This window comes from Numenius arquata, chromosome 10 (assembly GCF_964106895.1).
Source record: "Numenius arquata chromosome 10, bNumArq3.hap1.1, whole genome shotgun sequence".
Taxonomy (NCBI): domain Eukaryota; kingdom Metazoa; phylum Chordata; class Aves; order Charadriiformes; family Scolopacidae; genus Numenius; species Numenius arquata.
Window position 1 is genome coordinate 55,493,741 of NC_133585.1, and position 25,060 is coordinate 55,518,800.

Here is a 25,060-nt window from a genome sequence, read left to right on the forward strand (position 1 = left end):
ACACAAGATTTTATAAGATGTTTTGGTTCTGGTTGTTAGCTCTAGGACCAACGGTAGTTCTATCAAAAACGTCTGCATCACGTTTTTGAACTTTGCTGCAATTTGCAAATATTAGGGAGACTTTAGTCCTAAATTACTTCTCAAATTAGTAAAGTACATGACTGAAGATGGAGTTTTATTCTCTCCGTCTTTGTACATATTACATTCCACCTCAGAAAAGCTACATTTCCAAACCATTTCTATTTCAGGACACACTGAGGAAAATTCCACCCAAATGAAGAATATCATAACAGCAAAGAAAAAAAAAAAAAAGAAAAAAGAGAGAGTCAGGGAGGAAGGAAACAGCAAGTACCGAGGACGCAACATCTGTAAAATGCACCAACAATTCCAAGCTTGCAATGGGCTGTCACTGCACACGCAAGGAGGAAATTTCATTTAAAACTTACAAAAATGACCTTGCTTTGAACCAAGTGAATGCGATCACTTCTGAACTGAGCGGAAAGTTAAGAAGTTTGGATTAAAAGTTTTAGCAGTGCCAATGCCCCAGAACTTTCTTTGGCTCTATGCTCGCCTTTCCTATGTTTGTCAGCTGAATTTAACGTTCTCTTCTTTTTGTCTTCTGGTCTCTTTGACCTTAATGTGACATTTTAGTTGGGTGATTAATTACTATTAAATGGCACTGCATTTATTAAATGGAGTCCTTGTCTGCGTAAGAGCACAGTTACAATGCAACGATTCAGTTTGATAAGCTTAAATATACACAGTTAGATGTGGTAATATCTAATTTGTCAAGGACCCTGTGGCCAGCTTTTCTGCCACACAGCTAGAGAGGAGATGTGATTGCACAAAAAGCTTAATATTCTGAGCTTAAATGTCCCCAGTAAATTGATCTTCTCCATCATGTAATCTTATTTTGGAGTGTGCAGGAGACAGTAAAGTTCCACACAAGCCGAAGTCGCCTTAATACTAGGCCTGAGGGTTCCTGACCATAAAAATAAAAGCTATGTGACAAGATTTGTATGTCTCTTTCCTGCAGACAACAGCTGACTTGCCTTGCCAGAAGCTTTTTTCTGGGTTAATTGAGTAAAAAAAAAAAAAAAATAAATGTCAGTAAAAGGATAAAAGGGTCATTGAGAAAGAAAAAGATCTATCTCTAGTTTGAACACCTGAGTGAAAAAGAGATTGTGAATATTTAATTGATTAAGTGAAGCACCAGCAGCTGACATTGTAATCACCCAGGTTATTATTCTGTCACTGTTTTATTCTTTGTTTATCTAAGCTAATTTGAAACTTACTTTTTTTTTTTTTTTTCAAGCTATGCTGAATCATCAAAACAAAAACTTCTCACAAGCAAAAGATTGGTTTTGATTTAAGAACTGCTGGGGAAAATAAATTCAGGCCCAAGGTGGATAGGCTGGAGGCCCTCTGCTGTGAGGACAGGCTGAGAGAGTTGAGGGGGCTTCGGCCTGGAGAAGAGAAGGCTCCATGGAGACCTTAGAGCCCCTTCCAGTCCCTAAAGGGGCTCCAGGAGAGATGAGGAGGGACTCTTGGTCAGGGAGGGGAGCCATAGGATGAGGGGGAAGGGTTTGACACTGAAAGAGGGGAGATTGAGATGAGATCTGGGGAAGAACTTCTTTGCTGTGAGGGTGGTGAGATCCTGGCCCAGGTTGCCCAGAGAAGCTGTGGCTGCCCCATCCCCGGAGGGGTTCAAGGCCAGGTTGGAGAGGGCTTTGAGCAACCTGGTCTTGCTGGGAGGTGTCCCTGGCCATGGCAGGAGGTTTGGACTAGATGGCTTTTAAAAGGACCCAAACCATTCTGTGATCCTATGACCTGTAGAGCCAGTGCCTGTCTTAACAACCCTCTCCCACTCCACATAAACCACCAAGAAATTAAAATAAAAATATGAGATAGGTCAGGTTTATGAGTAATAAGAAGCCTGCAGCTTTATCTCAAACCTGTAGGTAGTTTTTGACAGTGCAAACTGTAGTAGTACTGGAAAGAGGAGGCATCCACCTCATCTGAATCCAGGTGTTTACAGGGATCTCCTTGTAGAGATATTGTGGAGAAATGGATAAAGTTTGGGCATGTATCCCTGGACCTACTTTAGGTCTGAGATAAATACCTCCATATTGACCATAGTGGGAATTCAGATGCAAAATTCCACCAGAGAGACATTTAGGGTGACCCATTCTGCTGGAAAAAAGGACGAGCACTATAATGTGTTTGCATGACAAAGGTTTAAGCCAAACTCTGTGCACGAGGAGCCACATGAACTTGTGTGCTCTGCAGGTCTGCCGGCACCGTACCATCTGGAGACACTGAAATAACCCTGCCTTGCATCAGTCGTGAAGCGAATCTAAATGAACCAAGAAAGGCCATAATCCTCCTGACTACCTCCAAAAGGATTACAGTGGTGTCTCAGCTGCTGATGACAGTCCGATGATAAGATTGTGCAGGAAAAACATTCTTCCAATCCTCATTAAGGATTAAGTCGCCAAATTCCCAGTCCCCCCTGCGTAGATCTGTCCACCTCCATCTCCCATTAGGATCAACAGGAAAAGAGGCACATTCGTATTGCCCAGAATGCCGTGGGATTCCTATGGGCGGAGAGAAGCATTGGATGTGTGCTTTGGCAGACTCAAAATGTTCATCTTTTGAAAATGCTGGACACTGGAGATATCAGGCCCTTCTTCCTGACAATCTTCTAAAAGTTAGATTCAACCACAGAAACTGATTTCAGTTTGGGCATAGGACTTTCTGAAAGAGCATTCGTTCCCTACCTGCTTTGCAGAATAGAAATATTTGTATATTGGTGTAATTTGCTATTTTTAGGATTCAAACCAAGGGCACAGTTAACAGCTTGTTCCCATGATCTTCAGAACAAGTTTCTAGAAAACATTGGGCAAGCTTGCAAACACAATAGCTTGGTCTCAAAATGAGTGGAAATAGTTTCCAGAATGTTCAATTTCTAAAGCCACTTTAAATTTACTTATATGATTATTAAAAACTGGTCAACATCAACACAATATATTGCATATATATCTAAATGAATTGTTTTGATGGATCCAAAGGAAAACTTTACTTCCAGAAAGCACTGGAAATATTCTTAAAGATTTTAACAGGGCTAAAAATGCATTTTTAAACCAGCTTTAAACTTTCATTTTGGCAGACCATAAAATGTTATATTATCTCCTCTAGAGCGTTTGTGAATTTGCAGAGTGCAGATAGGACACAGGCAGAGCGTTTACCTTTTATGAAAGACATGGTGGGCTACCACAAAATACAAGAACAGGTTCCTGTTGTTCAAATCACAAGACCCTTTACTTTGTAGAAATTAAACTAAAAGCACAATCTAAGATACATTTTTTTCTATAGACAAAGAATATAACCCTGCAGATTCACATGAACTGCCAATGAGAATAGTAATTTGCAAGTCTTAGTTTAATGTTCTCCTCCTTGCCTAGGTAAGTGATCAAGGAAATAACTGAAAGTCTGTAAAACAGAGGAGTACAATATTATATGACAACACATCGGTAATAGTTTCAAATTACAAGCAAAATTGGACAGGGAAAATGAAAATAATACTTTAAAGTCTTCTCCCCTTTTCCCCAAACGCACACACAATTTCCTCTAGAAGAAAACGCGAGAGAAATAAACACATTGCTCGCCCTTTCTCGGAGGTATATCAAATGCTGATTAATTCTAAACTTTCCGCATTGTAACGTGACTGTCGGAGCAAAACTTGGACTGCACGAAAGTGGCCGTGTTGAAAGAATTATAGCCAAGGACATAACTGTAATGAAGTATTATCACAGACATATATTATTATCGAAATATCGAACTCTACACATGTCAGCGGTCACCCAGCGTGATTAGAGGCAGGTCTGGGTTTAGGTTGAAGTAAAAGCAGGCGGAGGGAGGAAAGGAACTGCCACAGGATGGGGTGCCATGGCCCCTCCATCTCCCTGGTGGACCCCAAGGGAAGTGCAAGGAGCTGGATGTCCCGCAGTCAGACCCATGAGGAGGAGGAGGAGAAGGTTAGTGCTCCTCTGCCCACCACCTCCAAGAAAATCTGCTCCCTCGTGATAAATCCCTGCTTTATTTCTCCAGTCCTTCACATTTACCTCTAGGTATAAAGGGGAAACACAAACAGACCCCTGCCCACCACCACCTCCCTATCACTGGTTGCTCCCTGGAGCCCACAGCTTCCAATCCCCTTCCCTGACTACGGCCACCAACTCAGGCAAGGTGTGTGGCAAGTCCCCAAGCCCAGCCACCTACTCCCAGTCCTGTGTCTTCTCCCAGAAGCTTTGCCCAACAATTATTTCTTCATCCTTTGCCCCATCATCTTATTAGGAAGAAATTCTTTGCTGTGAGGGTGGTGAGAGCCTGGCCCAGGTTGCCCCAGAGAAGCTGTGGCTGCCACATCCCTGGAGGGGTTCAAGGCCAGGTTGGAGAGGGCTTTGAGCAACCTGGTCTGGTGGGAGGTGTCCCTGCCCAGGGCAGGGGGTGGTACTGGATGGGCTTTAAGGTCCCTTCCAACACAAACCATTCTATGATCTTCATCCTCACTGCATCCATCTGGTGGCTTGCCCTTGCAAGAATTTGTTCACCAGCCTGCGTGCACACACTAGGTAAGAACACCCCAACCATGGCCATCATCTCAAGGGAAGGCAAGGTCTCCCGACAGATTTCAGCCCTTTTGAACCACAGCCTTCTCCAACCACCCCGTCTGGCCATTATGAGGTGAACCAAGGACATGACAAGCCTCGGCTGCTGGCATGGCAGGAAAAAAAAGCACAATGGGCTTTGAACCCTGCAGAAACACAGAAAGATTCCCCCCTCCCTGCGCTCCTCAACATAAACCCTGCTCCTGGAACCATATCGACTTTGTCATGGCTTCTGTTCTCGTGGCACGGGGAGCCAGGGTTGGTGGGGAAAGGTGCCAGTGGCCACGCTTTCCCCACGTCATGGAACCCAGCATGGCCTCACCTCACTGCGGCAGATAAACTGCATTCTACAGCTTTTCAGAGCCCTCCACGGGTATGTGGCTGGGAAAGACTTGCAAATGCCTCCCCCTTGATTAATGAGCACGAAACCGAAGCAATCATAATTTAGCCCTGGCAAAGAGATGTACTTTGTAGCAGCAATAAAGACGCGATGGCCCCCCCAAAACCTCCACAATACACAGAAATCGCCTTTAAAGAAACTCGCAGTCATCGTGGCAGACACTAAATGAATTATTTCTCTCATTTCTTGTCTCACCACGGCTTCCTCCCACTTGGACACACATGTTAGGCATTCGCTTAACCTCCAGCATAGCTCTGCCAGCCCCGGCGCTGTATCTGCGCTCCTCATCACGAGGCTCTGCTCCACTACATTTTTGCCATGTAAAAAGAGTGACATCATTTTCTTCTTAAAGCGGCGCTTCTGTAGGAACCCTCTGGTGATCCCCATCCCATCCCGGGGTCCGTGTGCTCCCCCAGCCCCTTCTGAAACACCCCACCACCACCACCTTCTCCATCCCCAGCAGCTGCCTTCCCTTCCCCATCCATAGCTCCCGCAGACCTCCTGCTCCCGCCCTGCACTTCCTGGGAAGCGTTTTGTTCCCTCACCCAGCGGAGGAATATGTTATGACAGCAGAGTTTTAAAGGAAAGCCTTTTTGGGTTGTTGTGTCATGCGCTTTATCCATCCCATTTTGTCATCTGGTGGTTTTCCTTTCTTGTTCGAGCGCATATTTCATGGCTAAAGCTGTTCCACAGGCAGCCTTGGAAGTCAATCCTTTTTCAGATAACAACTTTTTTTCAGCTGATCCACCTCCCTATCTACTTACAAATCCATCAGAGCCCACTTTATTTGGCTACAGTCCCGCATCCTATGCGGGAATATTTATAGAACAAGTTTCAATGCCATGATATTCACCAGTCTGAGGCGAATCACAGAACTGGTTTTTGTTTTGGTTTTTTTTTTTTGATTACCTTCTTTACAAACAGGAAATTCAGCTTATGATACTAAGGCAGAGCTTCACTGGCTGTGGTGAAACGCAGAGGGGAAAAAAAAACCCCACAAGATACACATAGGACCTTCATTTGGGGAACAGTTAACTTTTTTTTTTCCCCGGGAAAGATTTAATTTTTGACTGTTTAATGGCTTTTTAGATCTAGTAAGCAGCAGTTTCCTGATGTTTTATACATTCCGAAGATTATGAAACTAATTAATTATCCTTACAGAGCCTTCAATCACTTTCTGGAATCTCACACTGTAAAGTGCCATCCTTCTGATTCCACTGGAAGAATCTCACCTGCGCTTCACGGCCTCCCCTGTTTAGTGTCTGTTTGGTCCCCCTTCACTAAATATTGGGTTAAAAAGCCTTAGTAAAATTCCTACTCAGTCCCATATCCTGATAATATACACAAGTAACATGTGGCATAAAGTCTAGAAAAAGTTTTTAATTAAAACCAAGTGTTAGAATTATACTGTCTTTGGGTTTCCTCATGTTTCCAGACTTTTTTGTGTGTGTGTGTCCGGTTCACAGCAGAGAAAGTTGTTGAGAGCACAAACTTTGCTTTTAATGGCATCTTGTAAATCCCATGATACATAAATAATTTGTTTCATTGCTTACTGTAACAGCACTGCTGTGGGTGTGCACATTTGGGATATTAACTGGAGGAACGGGAAATGTTTATACTTTAAAAAGATATCTCTGATTATGGAATTACTGTTGAAGGACAGTGAAACGAATACTATGGGTATTGCCTTTTTTCTTCTTTTGCTGAATCAGGTCTTTTGCAACATGGTCTTTGGTTTATCAGAAAGCACAAGACGCTCTTCTCAAGAAAACACAGCGAAAGCCCAGAAAGTAGGTTGCATAATCTAATGTGCCATATTTGCCTTCTGATAACCCTCACCAACAACATCTAAAAGTAGTCATTTGACTTTTAATGACAGCCACTGTTCACCTTATCTCTACAAATTTCCTTCTTGAAAGAGCTGGTCCTCTCACTGTTTAGATACCACGGCTTCTGCGTGTGCGGGAGGGGTGGAGGGGGTGGAGTTGGCCTTGATTCAGTTCTGACATAGCGTCTGCAAAGATTTAAACACATCAAAGTGTCAGCCAGGTCGAATGAGCCAGAATCTATTTTGGAGTAATTGAAAGTTTGACTTCCATTTGCCCAAGACCTCCATTTATTTATTTTAGCTTCACTAAAATTCCCTTGGCATTATAAAATTAATTGTAGTCCTGTTATCTTTCCCTGATTGCACCCCCTCCGTGCCAACAATCTCTGAAATGTTTCTTACAAAAATCTCAACCCTAAATACCTGGGGTTTGGTTTTGGGGGTTTTTTTGTTTTGTGGGGTTTTTTTTTTGGTTGGTTGGTTTTTTACAATGAAACAGTGGGAGCATCTTATACAGAACTACCTGCTCTTCCATATTCAAATGGACGTGTGCCTATTTCTTCCTCAACATTGGGTAGTAAAAGGAAAACCGGGAGGAAAACCTCTCACAAGTCTTTAAACTGACTAAAAACAAATCACATCTACTTTGTAGTAATTTAAGAAAACCTTTCATTGTAGTTTTTTTGATCCTACCGTATGTTTTCAGTCCCGAAACATCACCCAAAGAGCTTTCCTTCATTAAAAATGTCTTATCAAACTTGAGACGATATTTACCTCTGCCCAGATTTGGAGACCATGAGGCTGATCCAGATTCTATGCCCATTCTTTTCTCCCAGAAAGCCCAAAGAGCCACTTTAGCAGCATCTCAGCATTTACACCATCCTGCTCAGATGCTGCTTTTCTTGCCTTATTCACCCACCGTGTCCTATGCTGTATCAGCACCTCTTTTAAGAACACATTCATCCAACAGGATATTTCTGTAAAATCTTTCAAAAGTCACTGCTACAATCTCTTGATTTCTACAACAGCTTCCTTAATCTCACAGATAAAGAGGTAGTAACATTTTTAACACTTAACAATTATCATATTCAGGAGGAGCTACTTTTATATTTGTTTTGAAAATATTTGTTTATATCTCAATACCAAGTTTATGCTTTGCCTGGCTTCAAGGTCCCTCAGACTCAAAAAAAAAAAAAAAACCACAACCTTCCCATCTTCTTCAGCCCTTTCAGCTAAAGAAGTCTTAGAAACACCATGCCAATGGTTCAAACTCTAGGGTTTTTTGTAGAAATTCACACACAAAAGCAGAAAACATGAGACACGGCCCTCAAAATCTGCTGACTAACAAAATCCGCCCTTCTCCCCCCCTCAAAAAAAAAAATTCAAGAATAATAACAAACAATATAAAGTCATAACATTTGCATCTGCACCAAAAGTTTTTCCTTATTCCAGAAAGTTGAAAACAATGCTTTTTGCACTGGCTGAAGGATATTTATACACCAGCCTCAATCCTGGTCCCATTAGAGTCACAGGCTCTCTAACAAGCCCATTAATGTGTCATCAGGGCATGAGCAAATATGTCCAAAAGTAAACATTCACTCCGAAAAAAAAAAAATTACCTTCTTCTCCGCCATGCTCTTCAAGAGCAAGAGTGTATCCATAATAAGAATTTTGTGTAAATGGAAGCCCAAATTTTAATTTTTCTAACATAAAATGATGAGAAAGCATGGGACGGTTTAACTCCTCTAGTCTGGGTCCTTTCTTTGCCCTTTCAAAGACTCTTCAGGAAAAAAACCAAACCCTTTCTACTCATACAGTAGACAGTGTCCCTCTTTAGGTCTGCTTCTAATAACATGAATAATATTAATCTCTCCTACAAGCTGTGCTAAGAATCTCTTTTGGGAAGCAATGACATCTTTGTATTATTAATAGCAGGTTCAATCTGTCTTTCTGTCATAACAGCTTTTGCCAGCGTGAGATTAGGTTCAACAAACAGCCTTACGAGTCTCAGCCTGTCTTTCTCGAGCAGGGTATTGTAACACAGGGCCCTCCTGTGCCCGAGAAAAGTAGCCGAACAGAAACCACGCCTGCCTGGCATCATCAGTCACCAGCAGTCAATTCTCAGCTACACTTAGCCACATTTTTTTAGGGAATTCTTTTTGAATCTCAAAGGGAAAGACTGAAATGAGAGGGCAAACACCACAATTCTTCTTCCTTTTATACTTTGCTATTTCTTCTAATATCTTCAAGTATCTCCCTGCCTCTTGCCAGAGTCTCTATTTCTCTATATTTTTGCAGATTATTTTTCAATCTTTCTCTTTCATTTTTCCTTTAAGAGTACCTCTTTGCTGTCCCTACTTCCACCTATTTTTAATTTTCCATCCCTGCTACAGGAGTGCCTATAACACTACTGAATAGATGGTAGGACTTCTTTAATAGATTTCTAACACCGCAAGGGGCAGGACTGGGAGACTGACATTTTGACCTCTCGTTTACTGCCAGATGAGCTATTGGGTGTTCTGGATACATCGGTTCTCCTTTTCCTGTCAGAGCAGACCATTCTTTTGCAGGTATTATCTCATCAGTCTTTCAGACAAGGGAGCACCCTGAGCTGCTCCGGTTTATGAGTGATTATTTGTTTTCCACTTTTGTTCATCTTCATTAAATGAGTTTAAGTGATACAAAAGGGTCAAAATGAAGAGTTTGAGGGTGAAGGCAATGCGAAAGAGAAAACAGGAAAAAAAAAAATCTCCGCACTCAAGTCCCTTCAGTTGATGATCTGAAAGTCTCTTTGGGAAGGAGGGCAACAGTTTTTCCTTCCTTCACTTTCAGTCCTCATTTGCACTGCCGGATTCCTCCATGCAAGGCTCAGTTTAAAAGTGGGCTTGTGTAGTCACATAATACCAACTAAAATATACAAAAAAGGTATTGTATGTTTTCATTAGAAGTGTGAAAGAAAAATGATATTTTCAAAATTTCAAAACATGCTGTTAAGAAGTTTAACAATTTTATATTTTATTTTGTTTTCAGCTGGTAGCAACCAAAAGGGGGCTTCTCATCTACAGTGAAAATCCTCCTTCTTCCACAGAGGGTGGATTAAATTGTAGATGCAAAGCAAAATGGAAGTTCTGGTAGAAAAAGTTGATTGAAAAGCATTTTGGCAGAGTTTTTTACCACCTGAAATGCTGAATTGAATCTACAAAACATTCCCAGTATTATCCAAAATAAGGAGAACTTCTGAGAAGGCTTAGGACAAAGTTTAGAAGAAACTGAGAAATAAAAGTAGCAGACAAATAAAAACTGAGAACAGAATAGAACAAAATTTGTTTGAACTGTCTTTTTCTACTCTAAGCCTTATTGCTTCTATGACTTACAGTTTACATAATCTTAGATGTACATTATGTAATCTTATTTTCTTGCCTTTAAGTGGAATTTTATTAATAAGAAATATTAATAAGCATCACTCTAGTTAATCTCAACTACTACTTTCATTCACCTATTTTATTTTTCTTCTGTTTGTAGCTGATATGTCAACCGCATCTTTGTAAGACTAAGTTTTTTGGTCTAAAAAAGCTGAAACTAAGAGGAAATACCCAAAGACATGGTGTCTTTTTCCATATTTCCACATTAGTTTGACAACCAAGGTTACTGAAGAAGTTTTTTTGCTTTAGCTCAGGAGCATTGATAAGCAAAATCACATCTATCTCACAGGAAAATACATGGAAACATTGAAAGGATGTTTAAGAGATCAGGGGGAGATTATATTATAAAATAATATTTATACTTTTCACATACCCCAACATAGTCAGAAAATTGTTATGACCATGTTTCAGGTTTCATAGTGAGCCCTTTTTTGGGAGGAATGAATTATTGCAGAGCTCAGAGGTACGTGGCTGCTGAAAGACTACCAACCCACCATGGTCCCTCCCTCCAGATGAGTGCTATCAAAAACATGGTAAGACCTTAATATTGAGCTGTAAAACTCGAGGGAGAATATATTCACATGAAGTGATTATCTCTTATGTTTCTGGACATTCTAAAGATACATTACATTCTCCTAATAATACTTGCCTTCTTTTTGATATGATGTTTTGGAAGAACAGCTTGCACTTATAATCAGTACAATTTATCACCTATCCCCAAAGTACCCTGCCGTTGAAATGCCTGACATATATATTAGGTGTTGTGGATTTAGCAAAAATTGAATTATAAATTGCCTTGCCAGCTTTTGCCTCTGGAAATAATGAAAAAGTGAGCTAAAGAAAAGTTCTCCTGAAGGATTTATTTTTAGTGGCTATAGAGAAAGAAACAACAAACATGGATTGACCAGATTTTATCATTTTAAGCACTGAATAGCTTGGTCTCAAGAAAAGTTTTTCATTCTTTTGATTATTGTTTCCCCCCCCCTAATAAAAAAAGACTGCACTGAGAGTGCTTGAATGTCCCTGAAAATAACTCAATTGAGGAAGGGGAAAAAAGGAAAAGAAAAAAGAAAACACTAACAAAACATTAATTTGTACTCAGTAAGCCCATATGAGAATTTCAAGGTCTCGTGCCCAAAAAGAAGTCGAGTTAAATGTCATCCAAAATACTTTCTTTTTTCTTCTCTGGTAAGTGCTGTCTCTCAGTGAAGGAAATTATTTTCAATGGCCTTTTGGAGTTTAACATTATCCAACTCCTCAAAATAATAGGGCCTTTAATAAGTTATCTAAATTGGCAGAGCTATGCAGAAGCCATTTCTAACAAGTATTTCAGCATCAAATGTGCACAGTTAAACTAAATGTTGATTATAAAGGTAATCAGAAATACAGTAAGCTTCGGAAAAATTTCTTCATGAACTCTTGTCTCTTAAAAAGTTCCTCCGCACAAAAAAAGCAACTTGTGTCCATCTACAGTCACTTAAAGCAAAAAATTCTGTATGAATATAAATATCTACAAATATATAGCCTGCACTCTGTATTTGAGTGAATCTGAGAATAAGCTTTCCCTTTACAAGCTAAGTTGAAACTTTGGCTCAATTTGTGTCATTTTTAAAGACCATATTAGATGTTTTTGCTTTAATTAACTAATGTTGGAGCATGAGTGCAAATTATTTGTGTCTTTGTAGGTTAAATAACACCCAGCATTTTGAGTGCACATTTTTAAATAAGCAATACAAAAATACAAAATCTTATTGGAGTGTAGTGTGTGTGCGCACAAAACTTAAAAGTACTTATCTGCCCAATATTGCCTCCTCCGTACATTAAATATCCTGTTACTAAATAATGATAAACTTCTGATGTCTTTTTGGTATTCCTGGGCAAAAACTGTATGAACAGTCTTTTTGTAATCAAAGCATTCTACAATATGACTGCCAGATTCCAGTCACATGAAATTCACCCAGAGGTTTGACTGCACAGGTTAATAAAGTTTAATAAAATATAACTGTCTACACCAGACAGAGAAGAGTGCAGACGAATGGAGTCTATTTGTCCCTAAATCTGGTTGAGAAATATGAATATTATTAATATTCACTCAGTTCAGTGACAAAGTGACTGGCACTCTTTCAGGAGTGATGTAAAGAAACTACAAACACAAAAAGCGAGGAAAGTGGTCACTTCTGAGAAGGTGAATCCTCAACCGCCACAATGATGAGGATCCTTAACCATCAAGTAAGAAGGCAAGAACATCCAACATCTCAAGTGAATGAGTCTGATAAAGTGGAAAAACAGACACCTGAATGGAAAGACCAAAAGAAATTATTTATCATGAAAATAAAAATCTCCATGGAAAGCAGGGAATGAATTTACAGGAGACCCATGAAAACATCTGCAGAACTGGAAGGCACAAGTCTTCATCCTTTTCAAAATTATAAGTAGTGCCAGGATTTGGGGGGGGGGGGGGGGGGGGGAGGGGGGGAGAGCAGGGGGAGGGGGAAGGAAGGAAAGCTGAAGGAAAGAACACACAATAGGAGAAAGGACAAGTTTTCCTAGTAGCTGTATTCACATTGTTACATCCTTGCTAAAGGGTAAGCTTTTAATGCCTTGCCATTTATTTTTTCTCTTTTGCACGGCTATGTACCTGATTCATTGGCCACTGTGGGCAACTGAGCTTGAGGAAGAAAAAGAATTAAAAACTATATGCAAGAGGTCATAACTTACTTGCATTATCGAAAATACATGTAAAGGCTTTACAAGTGGGGGAACATGCTGAAGAAATGTGTTGTCATCATACAGCCACAAAACATCCTGCAGATTAATCCTATGGTGGCCCGGCATGACACCTGTAGTATTTGTGGGCACGAGGTCAAAATATTAGCTGGAGCTAATGATGGGCCCGTTATGACCCTCCTTAGAGCTCATTACTTGGGGGACCTTTTGAAGGTGCTCTGTATCATTCTCTGGCTGACAGGCTCTGCAGAGGTGGTTAGCAACTCCCTCTGAAGTCCCGGTTCCCTCTTGCAGCTAACAACCTACTTGGGGTCATGGAAGGCACACATGGATCCTTCACCTAAACGACAAGAAATAGCGTAGGAAATAATTAACATCTGCATGTGGTACAAAGATTTGGGAAGGAAAGTAAATTTACTGGTGGTTTTTTTTTTTCAAGGTTAATTTTTTTCTCCCCCCCTGCATTGAGCATAATCAGCACAACAATGAATCAACGCCGTGGGATCAGCGGAGACGTGAGTGTGATGTGTTCAGCCGCTGAATTCCACACAGATGTCCATGGCCAAACCAAGGGGTTAAAATAATATTCCTGTAATCCCAGTTTCTGCTATGGATGAACAATGGAGTTCTCCACCACCGGCCCCCAACAGAGCTCCTTTTACCTTGGAATGGTCTTGCACTCTCTCCTTTTAAGCTTCTGTTACATCACTGCAATTCTTTTTTTTTTTTTTTTTAGAGCTTTACTCACTGTACATTTGATCCACATTAAGCCTGGCAAATGAAAGCTACTATTTCTACAAGTACAGAGTACCCCTCCTCTGTTTAAAGATTACATGGATAACCTGGAAGAACAATTGTGCGTTTCCCACTTAATTTCTTGCACATCTTATCGCATGAAAAACAATAAATATCTCTTGAAATCTGCTCACTTATCTTCCTGCTTCTGCAGTGACCCTAATGTCAATAACCCCAACATATTCAGGGCTGTGGGGCTGCTAGATCAGTCTTTTCTTACTCCCCCAATTTGAATCTGACCTTGCCTTTCCCCAGCCTATATACCAATTTCTATCAAATCTAAACACTAATTTTAAAGTCTGTCATATTTACTTTTCCTTAGGCCTTGTTTCACACACTCATTTCACCCAACTTTCTGAGCTATTATTTGGTGCAGTTGCATGTATATTTATTCCAGTAACTTCTTTAAATCACTTCCCAAATACAGAGGTAAAATTAGATTTACTTGCATTATGTGCTCTCTCCTTATAGGCAAAACACACTTCAGTGAAATTTATCCTTTTTTTTTTCCTCAAAAAAAGAAATCTGTTAGCATATGCATATTTTCCCCTGGCTAACAACTACAAGCAGACAGCAAGAGAGGTAAACGTGCTGAATAGGACATGATGTAGCTGTGATCAATAGGGCTGGGGAACCTGGTGGTTGGTCGGCAGAAAATTCATCCCAAACCTTGGAGCTGAAGCTGAACATATGGGACTGTGGCCATACTTAGCTATTTCCTGACATGTAGATTTACAGATTTCTCAAAAATGCACATTGAAATCCCCAGAACAATAACCTTGGTACACAAGCTTGAGCACAATGTATGAGTTTTGAAAATACCAATTTTATCAAAGCAGTACTTTAATAAAAAAAAAAGAAAAAACACCAAACCAAAAACTAAAAACCTTTGAAAGTTTGAAGCTGGTATCTGGCCAATGTTAATACAATGAACAAGGAAGACACTAATGTGATTCATGTAGTATTTGGTAACTCAAACTGAAAAAAGTCAATAAAATTCAGCAAAGTTCAAAACATTGGAGTCTAGGTACATCTATTCTTCAAGGAAAAGTAAGAAACAAAAGTAAAGGAGGAAAGAAAAGTCAACAGAAAAGATGAAATTTGTTCCTTCCTAAAGCAATTCACCATTAAAAGCTTCGAGTTCTATTCTAGAGAAAAAAATATTTCTTGAATACTCATCAGTAGTAAAGAAAAGCATAAAAAAAGTATCTTTTTTCTGAAAGGCAAGAGGGAATTCCCCAAAAATAACACTGCTCTGGTTTGAGGATTCTGAGTGCTGAAGCAGCTCCTGCCTCCTTCACACCTGACTGCATTGGGGTATGTGAAAAGTATAAATATTATTTTTTATTATAATCTCCTCTGATCTTTTAAACATCCTTTCAATGTTTCCACATATTTTCCCCGTGAGATTGATGTGACATGTTTGAGGCCACCAACATATCTATGGACAGCCAAGAATCAAACCCAAGTCACCTCTGTTCAAGCACAGTTCGATACAATAGTTGGGAACAGAAAGGTCAAAATAAAGAAGTTGAAATCTCAAAGCACTGAGGAAAATCTGAGTTTTAATGGCCAAAGCCTTAATGGTATTTTGCAAAAGCCTGAGAAATTTGCTAATGTGTATGGTTACCCTGATGGAACTCACCACGAAGCTACAATAAATCACAATGTACCTTTAAGTTCATTTTTCTCACTCTATTGCCCTTTCATTAGCCCAGAGCCCTCCTCATTTACATTATTTTAATTACAGTAGAGTAGGGTGGTGGGGAAACACTTCAGTCGGCTCTTCTCACATTCAAAATAATTTGAAAGCTGATTTATTCCCCACTCAAGCCAAGCGGCCTCCAATAAAGGAAATAATCTGTTTTGAGCCCGAGATGACATTTGGCAAGTTTCAGAGCAAATATTCATGACAAAGTCCTAAGCCTTTGAAAACAGGGTTTTCCACTGGAAATGCTGACAGGTCCTTAAGCACAGTGGTGTGAACAGCACCGCTGTAATGAGCGGTAATTTAAAGGCTGTGCACTAGTTAACTATTAGTGCTAGTAAACAAGTGACCCTGATGGGATTTCAAATTAGAGCTTCAAGCAAACCATTTGGTATTTAACCCTCTTGCTTTTCCACCTCGTGGCAACGGAAACCTTGTGTATCATAGCATAATATTATTGTAGCTCACTCACTCGATAGGGACAGAAACCAGATAAAAGCAGATAAAACATTTATGATAATAGGAAATCCCATGTCCCAACAAATGCAGCCATCTAACATTTTTTTTCTAGTGGTAATTACATCTACAGCTTTGCACCCGCCTGTGTTGGCCATGGCATCTGGAAATGAGAAAATTGTTTGCTAACTATACATCCTATTCTGCCAACCAGCAATAGTGCATGAAGATCAACTTAAAAATAATCCTCTCTTCCTGAGCCCCAGCCATTTTGCACAGACCCAAGTCAGATAGTGGATTAGATTTTCTTTGTAAATCAACCACTAAGCAAATTCTTGGGGAAAACAACCAGTACAGAATCCCAGAAAAAAAGAAAAACCCACGGCATAAATCTGGCTACTCTTTCTGAGCTTCACATAGGAAAAATCCTAGGACTGAGTCCCACGTACCGGCAAAAAAGGGGTCCCCAGGAACCCTGTTCCATGTGGGAGCTTGGCTGGACACATGGACAGATCTTAAGTCTTACTTCACTTAAACAGGGTGTCAGGATGACCATGGAGCTCCTGTGCCAACACAGACTCCCTACTGGTGTGGTGCAGGATGCAGAGAAGAGAAATTCAGATTACTCAATCATAGAATGGTTTGGATTGGAATGGACCTTAGAACGCATCCAGTCCCACCCCCTGCCCTGGGCAGGGACACCTCCCACCAGACCAGGTTGCTCAAAGCCCCCTCCAACCTGGCCTTGAACCCCTCCAGGGATGGGGCAGCCACAGCTTCTCTGGGCAACCTGGGCCAGGATCTCACCACCCTCACAGCAAAGAATCGCTTCCCCACATCTCAATCTCCCCTCTTTCAGTGTCAAACCCTTCCCCCTCATCCTATGGCTCCCTTCCCTGACCAAGAGTCCCTCCCCAGCTTTCCTGGAGCCCCTTTAGGGATTGGAAAGGGCTCTAAGGTCTCCATGGAGCCTTCTCTTCTCCAGGCTGAACCCTGCCAACTCTCTCAGCCTGTCCTCCCAGCAGAGGGGCTCCAGCCCTCCCACCATCTCTGTGGCCTCCTCTGGCCCCACTCCATCAGGTCCATGTCCTTGCTGTGCTGAGGACTCCAAAGCTGGACACAGTTTTCCAGGTGGGATCTCATGAGAACAGAGTAAAGAGGTAGATGTCCATAGTTCAAGTGGACCACTGTGGGTGTGAAGCAGGAATACCATGATCCCCATTAAAAATTAACCCCTCTTTCCCCAAAGTTACAGATGACCAGCAAATAAGATACACAGGATGAGTTAATAACAAGGTGAATATGCACTGTAAGGCGAAGGTGTCACAAAACGCACCAGAATCTCACCATCTCCCTGTTCTGTCCTCCCCAGCATAGAGCAGAAGTAGTGATACTGCCTGGCAAAAAATTGCTGCTTCCTGCTGACCTGAAACCAAGAAGCCCCAACCTGCTCTCCAGAGGACACCAGTGGCATGTTTAGAGGATGGAAGCACTTTTGATTTATAGGCTTTAAACCAAGAACTCCTGCAGGTACAGAGAGAAACCACAGCCCCTTCTCCTCCTCATAGTCAACTGAAGGAGTTTTTCGGAGGTGAATCCCTTGCGATTTTGAGTGAAAACCAGGAAGCGACAGAATACCCAGCTCCCTCTGCGCCTTCTTCAGCCTTTGACAAATGGATTTTCACAGCAGCCCTGTCTTTTGCCTTCAATCAGCCCCTTAATGTCATTCATAGAATCATCTAGGTTGGAAAGGACCTTTAAGATCATCTAGTCCAACTATCAACCTAACTCTGATAAAAAAAGAAAACCATACAAAAAAAAACCCACATTACTAAACTATGTCCCTAAGCACTATGTCAACCCATCTTTTGAAAACCTCCAGGGATGGTGCCTCAACCACTTCCCTGGGCAGCCCATTCCAAGGCTTAATAACCCTTTCCGTGTAAACATTTTTCCTAATATCCAATCTGAACCTCCCCTGGTGCAACATGAGGCCATTTCCTCTTGTCCCATCACCTGTGACTTGGGAGAAGAGACCAACTCCCACTTCTCTACACCGTCCTTTCATGTAGTTGTAGAGAGCAATAAGGTCTCCCCTCAGCCTCCTTTTCTCTAGGCTAAACAATCCCAGTTCCCTGGGAGTTCAGTTTGTTTGAACAACAAGACGGTGCAGAATCCTTTGTTTGTCTTATATTTCCATGCAACTTACAGAAAACAGTTTTTCTGCACGTGGTGCAAATGCTGTTCACATATTATGTGCTATCAAAATGAAAAATCAATGCCTATAAAATTTAAAGACACAAAATACACATTATCTGAAGGATGACTGTGAGAAGAAACAGTAAAGAAGTAATGAAAAACTCTTTACAACAAAATATTTCCACTCCATGCTGCTAATATTAGTCAGGTGGTCAAGCCCCTCTATTATTTGATAGAAAACTCTTACAATATATGTTGGTCTCTATAACCAGTTTCACGACAGTGTTAATAAAAAAGATAATTATTCTTCCAAGTAAAACACAATGAGAATAAACATAGTTAGCAGTTAAGCAAGCCATTTTCAGCTCACAAGCAGATTTGTTATGACTAGAGAAGGAAAAAAAGTTTAAAAAAATCAATGAAGCAAATAATCTCTAAAGAAGGAGTAATCTTATCTTCCTCCCATTAGTTAAGAAGGATGAAAAGAAAAAAAAGGAATAACAAAGGAGAAGAATTCCTTTGCATGGTCAGAGTGTGTTTGCATTTACCAAGCAGGCACTAATATGTCTTTATAACCAAAAATAAAGAAGCATTACCATGATCCTCCCAAATTTCAAACAGACAGAACAAGTCTGTGACAGGTCCCTTAGTTGTTACCCAACAGTCATTTGTGCACTAGATTCTTGTTGCAGTTTACTATGGTGTTTTTATTTTCTAGTTGTTTTGGCCTTACTATGTTATTTATAGCCCTTTATTCTCTGTTTCATAGGTTTATTATTAAAGAGGAGTAGTGATATCTAAACAAAAAGGGTTCTCACAACCCTTTTTTGAGGTGATATGCTTGCAAGTGTTATAGATTTGGCATTTTTAATTGACTTTAACTCTTTGCAATTAGGAATACTTCAGCTAGAATGTAGGGTATATTTCGGTGCTCCCAAGGCTGCAATATGTTGCAATGTGGAAGAATTCGCCCTCCCACACTTCCTTGCAACACCAATTACTTCTGCAAGAATATTAAAACACCTCCCCCGGTTCTCTTTCAACCTCCCTTTCAGCTAAAAAAGACTTAGAAAACTTCTTACCCTATTCCCTTTCCCTCAAAATAATTTTTCCACTCACCATGTAACAATGAAATGACAGAAAAGTGGCACAACAAAAAAATGAAATATGTTTCCATTTCAGTTCACCAAAAGGCAGAGTAATGTCTCTTAGATGTTGGCTCAGGCATTTTCTCATAAAATCAGGTACTTTGTTTTTTTCTTTTTTTTTTTTCTTCCAGAGAATAGCACGTTTCCCCATAACGTGGTACAGTTTCGGTCACTCTAAAGCTGATAAATTCTAGCTGATACATGAAGTCTTTATAGCACCAAGTCAGCATCATTGCTACTAGATACAATTCCACTGACTCCAGCCCTGTACCACATGCAAGTCTGAATTTGCTTCATGAATTCTAGGCATATATTTCTAAAAAAAAAAAAAAAGAAAAAAGTTTTACACTGAACTACTAAATTAATTGGTCATAGACATACACAGCAGGGGTCTCAATATTCCCTATATATATTTGCAGGAAAGATGCTCTCCAGCACAACCCAGACCGGCTGCCCACAACATGCTCCAATTCCTGTAATTCTAATCAGTAGCTGTGATTGCTTTCTGTAACGGGCATTTTTAAATTAAAGAGGGCAAAATGCTTTGCCTGTCTTCTGCATTTTCCTTGTCCTGCCAGACCTGGTCCTGCTGGTTGCAGATATCTGCTGTGTGATGCTCTGCCCTCTCTTCTGGCACGCCGTTGTTGTCTCACATCTCCAGAAACTCCTGGTCTCATTACTTAACAAAACTAGTCATGCAACCCAGCTAAACTCTTTATTTTTTAATTTAAAAACGCATTTGAGTCAGTTTACAGTTGGAGTCAGGTGCATTAGATCAGGACACAGCAGAAGATTTGGCACTGTAACAGATTTCCTTTTCTGGATTGCCTTGGCTAACCTGAAAGTAAAGTATTTGCCTTTTAAAACCTTTAGAATAATATTAATACAAGATGAACTTCCATAACCTATAAAAACTGGGTTTACTTCTCATTCTTCAGTCTTTTTTTTTTGTCTTAAGGTTAGGATCTAATCCCATGAGCTATTGAGCAGATATTGTCATTAGTAGAATTGTCTTTTAAAATATTCCAGCCCTCATTGGATACGTTTTTTTTTATTTAAAACAAAAAAAGCAAACCAAACAAAAACAAAAGAAAACCATCAAAAAACCTCAAGAAACCAAGTCTAGTTATTTACATCACATTGGATATCTGCTTCATTCCTGCAGATTGTAAGGAAAAAAAAAATCCTATTCTATGTTTATTATAAGATCTCCATTTTCCTCTCTACATTTCTTAAATTGTTCCAAATTGTTCTCACACTGTTCTAAAACACAAGGGAGCATATCGTTCACCAAAGCACACTTTGCTGAATGAAATGCTCATTTACAGGAGAAAGGTAGTCACTAGTCTCCTGTTTATAAAGATAACAAAATAAGCATCTGCTTATTCCAAGGTATCATAAAAAAAAACCTGAGCGATCGCAACATGACACACCAAGTTCTTTGCTAATTCACTTTGTGGGCTATTTACCCTTCTGTCAGACAAGTTTGTCTTCAACATATGTTTTTATACAGTCCACTGGTGTAAAAAATAATTATAATGTTTATTAAATTAAAATAATGAGGTTTATATGAACTTTCAATAATGCAGACAGGCAGACTATAACTGTAAACCACATGCTATATACTTTGGACTTTTACGGCTTTTAATTTATCAAAGGAAATAATTAGCACACTTTGTGGCAGCCAGTGATGGAATTTATTCATTTGGAAGCCATGGGTTTCCTGTCATTAAAACTACATCATGTCCTTCCTTTTCTATTAAACTTCAACTGAGGGCAGTAAGAAGTCACTAAAAGGAAATGAAGAGTTTTTTTGGCAACATTCACATGCAATGATTTAATACTGCTAAAAGATAGCAACCCATAATGTATGCCAATAAGGGATGAGGGTTCCAATTACCACATTATTTCCTTTATTTGCTGCTTTGTTTGTGGCTCAATTAACTGTGATTTGCAAAATCACTTCAATAAATTTATTTTCTCTTCCTTGGCTTACTGCATTTTTGGTTTCTAATTACAAGTGCTTCTTTTGTGGAAATAAAATGATTTAGATCTCTGACCAATACATTTAGATTTATATGTCATAGGATATTACTTTTCCCCCTTCAAAGTGATCAATCACTTCTCATTAACTAAAGATTTCTTTTGGCTAATATTAATGTGGTGTTTTTTTTTTCCTGGGACTTTTTTTTCAAAGTAGGAAAATGTCGGGATTTTCTTCAAGAGGAAAAGAAACAAAAGTGCCAATAAAAGTTTTCCTTCTCCCTGCCTTGCACACCCAGCTTTAAGTGGCTCCTGTGGCCCAAATCTCACATCACAGAGGCAGCTCAGCCCAGACTGAAGGAGACTGAGGGACACAGACTTTTTCTTCAAAGGAGGTCTAAAAATCCCACTAACAGAGACAGACGTACCCACTGCTCTCATACAGGAGTGGGTGGTCCTTCCAGGTCATGACCAAGGTCCACCACCACCACCAGCAGAATGCTGGTTTTACTAAATGATGCCAGGAAAACGTGAAGGAATAGATGATACAGTAAACTTGTTGGAGTTTTATACTTAATAATATCAGTTAAAAATTATTCAAAATACATAAAACAATCTGAGCCAGTCCTCAGGAGATTAGTATGAAAAAGTAAATAATCTTCAACGGCCTCACAGAATTAGATATTTCTAGTGTCTGTTTGTTGTGCTCAATTCAGAAAAATTTCAGCACAATTAATTTATTGGTTGAGTCTTCCAGCTGCATATTTGACTTCTATATCTAGGATCTAACAGACATCTTCCCTGAGACAGGCATTAGATATCCAGATTATTTATTATAAAACCCTATTAAATTTGAGGGGGGAGGAGGTCTGTAAAGCAATGTGCAGACAATTGTAAAAAGGGCCTTTACCGCAGGTCAATGAAAAATTGTTTAAATTCAAAATTGTTTCCTCATATCCACTAAAGTCGGGCACCAATATTGCTGCTGAGTTTGCAAATTAAGATCAGGGCTGGCCAAGATTGTCATATTGTCTCCTCTAATTTGGAAAAGTAGAGCTAGGCTAGAGAGAAACCCATAAAAAGAGACTTTATAGCTCTCTTCAAGGCTGACATAGAAGCCCATGCTCCAATCCCTTCTCCCAGCCTCTCACAATTACATTTCCGCAGGAAGAAAGAAAAGGAATTAGAAACAGGATAATGTAGCCTTAAATCATCTCTCGTAGCCTTTGCCTTCGAGTGGGAGCCCTGAGCATTTTTTAACATGCTTCTTATATTGTTTAGTGTGACACAACAAAAAGCACAACTTGTTTGACCCTTCCTCAATAAAAAAATCATTTTGTACTGACATCCTATAGAAATCTGTGCATGAGCCTCCTAAGCCCCAGTGTCTCCTCCAATTGAGGAGGAGCGAGCACCATGAACATGTACAGTAATCTCAGACATGCTTAAGACAACATTAATGTTAACATTAATCATTAACATGCCATGGGGACAGACGAGCACACGCCACTGTTACAGAGTGATGTTTCCAAAACTGAGAGTTAGGTCACCATCAAACTTCAAAGTTGCTGAGGGATCTCTCAGGTGGGTTCTGTTGTTTGCCCATGGGCAGGTATGGCTTTGCCTATAGCTCATAGGAGCACAACGTGACTGGGTACCAACGTGGAGGGATGAGGAGCCTAGAGAAGGGCAGTGCATGAGTACCACTGACCTGACAGCACTCAAAAAAGCTGAAGATTGTAGTAAGAACACTTCTTCCTCTCCACCACCCCCTTGGAAACAGGGAAATCCAGGTAGAAGCTTGCAAAAGGTCATGCTTATCATTAGCAAATTCTGTAGTATTGTGTCTGCAGAGAACAATTCTATTCCAGCACAAGAAGCACATTGAAAACTTTGTTTGTAATTAATAAAAAGAGAGCTCCTGCATGAAGATGCTGTACAAGGTTACAAGGTTTTCAGAAGTAGTACTTGCGTTCAGTTTGCAATGCTCTTGCAGCAGCTTCACAAAATCCCAATGTGCCTGTAGTATGAACTCAAAGCTTTAGTAAATTAAATATCTGCATCAATTCCAACCAAAATCCTGTTTAATTCCAGAACTATGATCCTCCAGCAATCTTGCTTGAACACAGTCCTACTTTCCCAACAGTTTTTCAAAGAGTTTATACTCCAGTATCACATGCCTTAACATTAATTTCGCAACTCTTCTTAATGGTGACGTTCTATTATTCTGTCTATTGTTAAGTCCAGTAACAAAGAGAGACTGAGGAAAAACAGCTTCATTAATTCTGGATGTCCACTGTGAGATATCTAGGACCATTTTCAGACTGCATAGCCTTAAAGCTATTTAGGGAAATTTAAACAGTGGAAAATTTCAACTTCAAAAGTAAACAAAATCTGAAATATTTTGGCTTACAATTAAAATACTTCAGTAATGAAATACTACCGTACTACCTCAGGCAGCTGTAGCTCATAATCTTAATATTCCCATCTCCCTCTGCATCACAGGCTTTCTGAGCAAAACAAGAGCAGCAAGAAGAGGTTCGTTTATTACATAGCCCCAAATTACACATTGAAGAACACACAGCCTGGCTGGAGAGTTCAGCCCATGAAAATGTGTTGATCAAGCAGAGGAAAAAAATAAAAATACAGTTCCTATAAGATATTGTGGGTGGCTACCTAAACTAAAATATTTTGGTTCTCAGGTATTTAAGAAAAAATTATAGGGAGCTGCAGCATACACAAGCAACCTAGCTGAAGTTTTCCCCGTTTTTAAGGTGGGAAAAGCAACATTCACTGAAGCTTCCACCATCAACAACAAACTCCCATCAGCTCTAGGAACAGTGGTGAGCACTTACCGCTTCAGCGCATGAGACCTCAGAGACCCCAGTCAAGCATCCAAAAAATGAGATCAGATGGTGAGAGCTAGGACGAGGCAGAGATGAGGAACCCCTTTCCCACCACAGCCTTATAAGTTTCCCAAGGGCTGGCACTAATTCCCACTCTGCCTGCCTTCAATTAACACCTCCACCCCCAATCTCTGCCTCCTAAGGACAGAAAGGCAGCATTTTCTGTGTTCAGGAGATATTTGAGGTTTCTTAACACTCAGCTGAATGGGAGGAGAAGGAGATGGGGTGCTTTCTTCTCCCACTGTTGAACTACAGTAATGTTTCAAGCTTCCTTTTTTTTCCCCTACGATGAAGGCAGAGGGTTTGAACGTGGCACAAGCCATTACAGTGGACAAAGGGAAGTGTCTCTGCTTCCCTAGAGGTCTCTTCCCAACTTCTCCAGGGCTGTCCTCACCTCTGAGGTCAGAGCCAGTCTGAAGTAAACTGGCACAGGCAGCGTATGCGTTAAACACCTCAGTCCTCAGCTCCTCTCTTGTGTGATCCTGCTACTTACTACAGTGAACATGAGCTGAGAGGGACAAGCTTCTGGGATGAGTCCTGGCTGACAGACCCTGCCCTGATGCTCCCCTGAGATGCCCAACCCATGCATTGCCCTGACAGGCTGAGAGAGTTGGGGGTGTTCAGCCTGGAGAAGAGAAGGCTCCGGGGAGAACTTAGAGCCCCTTCCAGTCCCTAAAGGGGCTCCAGGAAAGCTGGGGAGGGACTCTGGATCAGGGAGGGGAGCCATAGGAGGAGGGGGAAGAGTTTGACACTGAAAGAGGGGAGATTGTGATGAGACCTGGGGAAGAACTTCTTTGCTGTGAGGGTGGTGAGAGCCT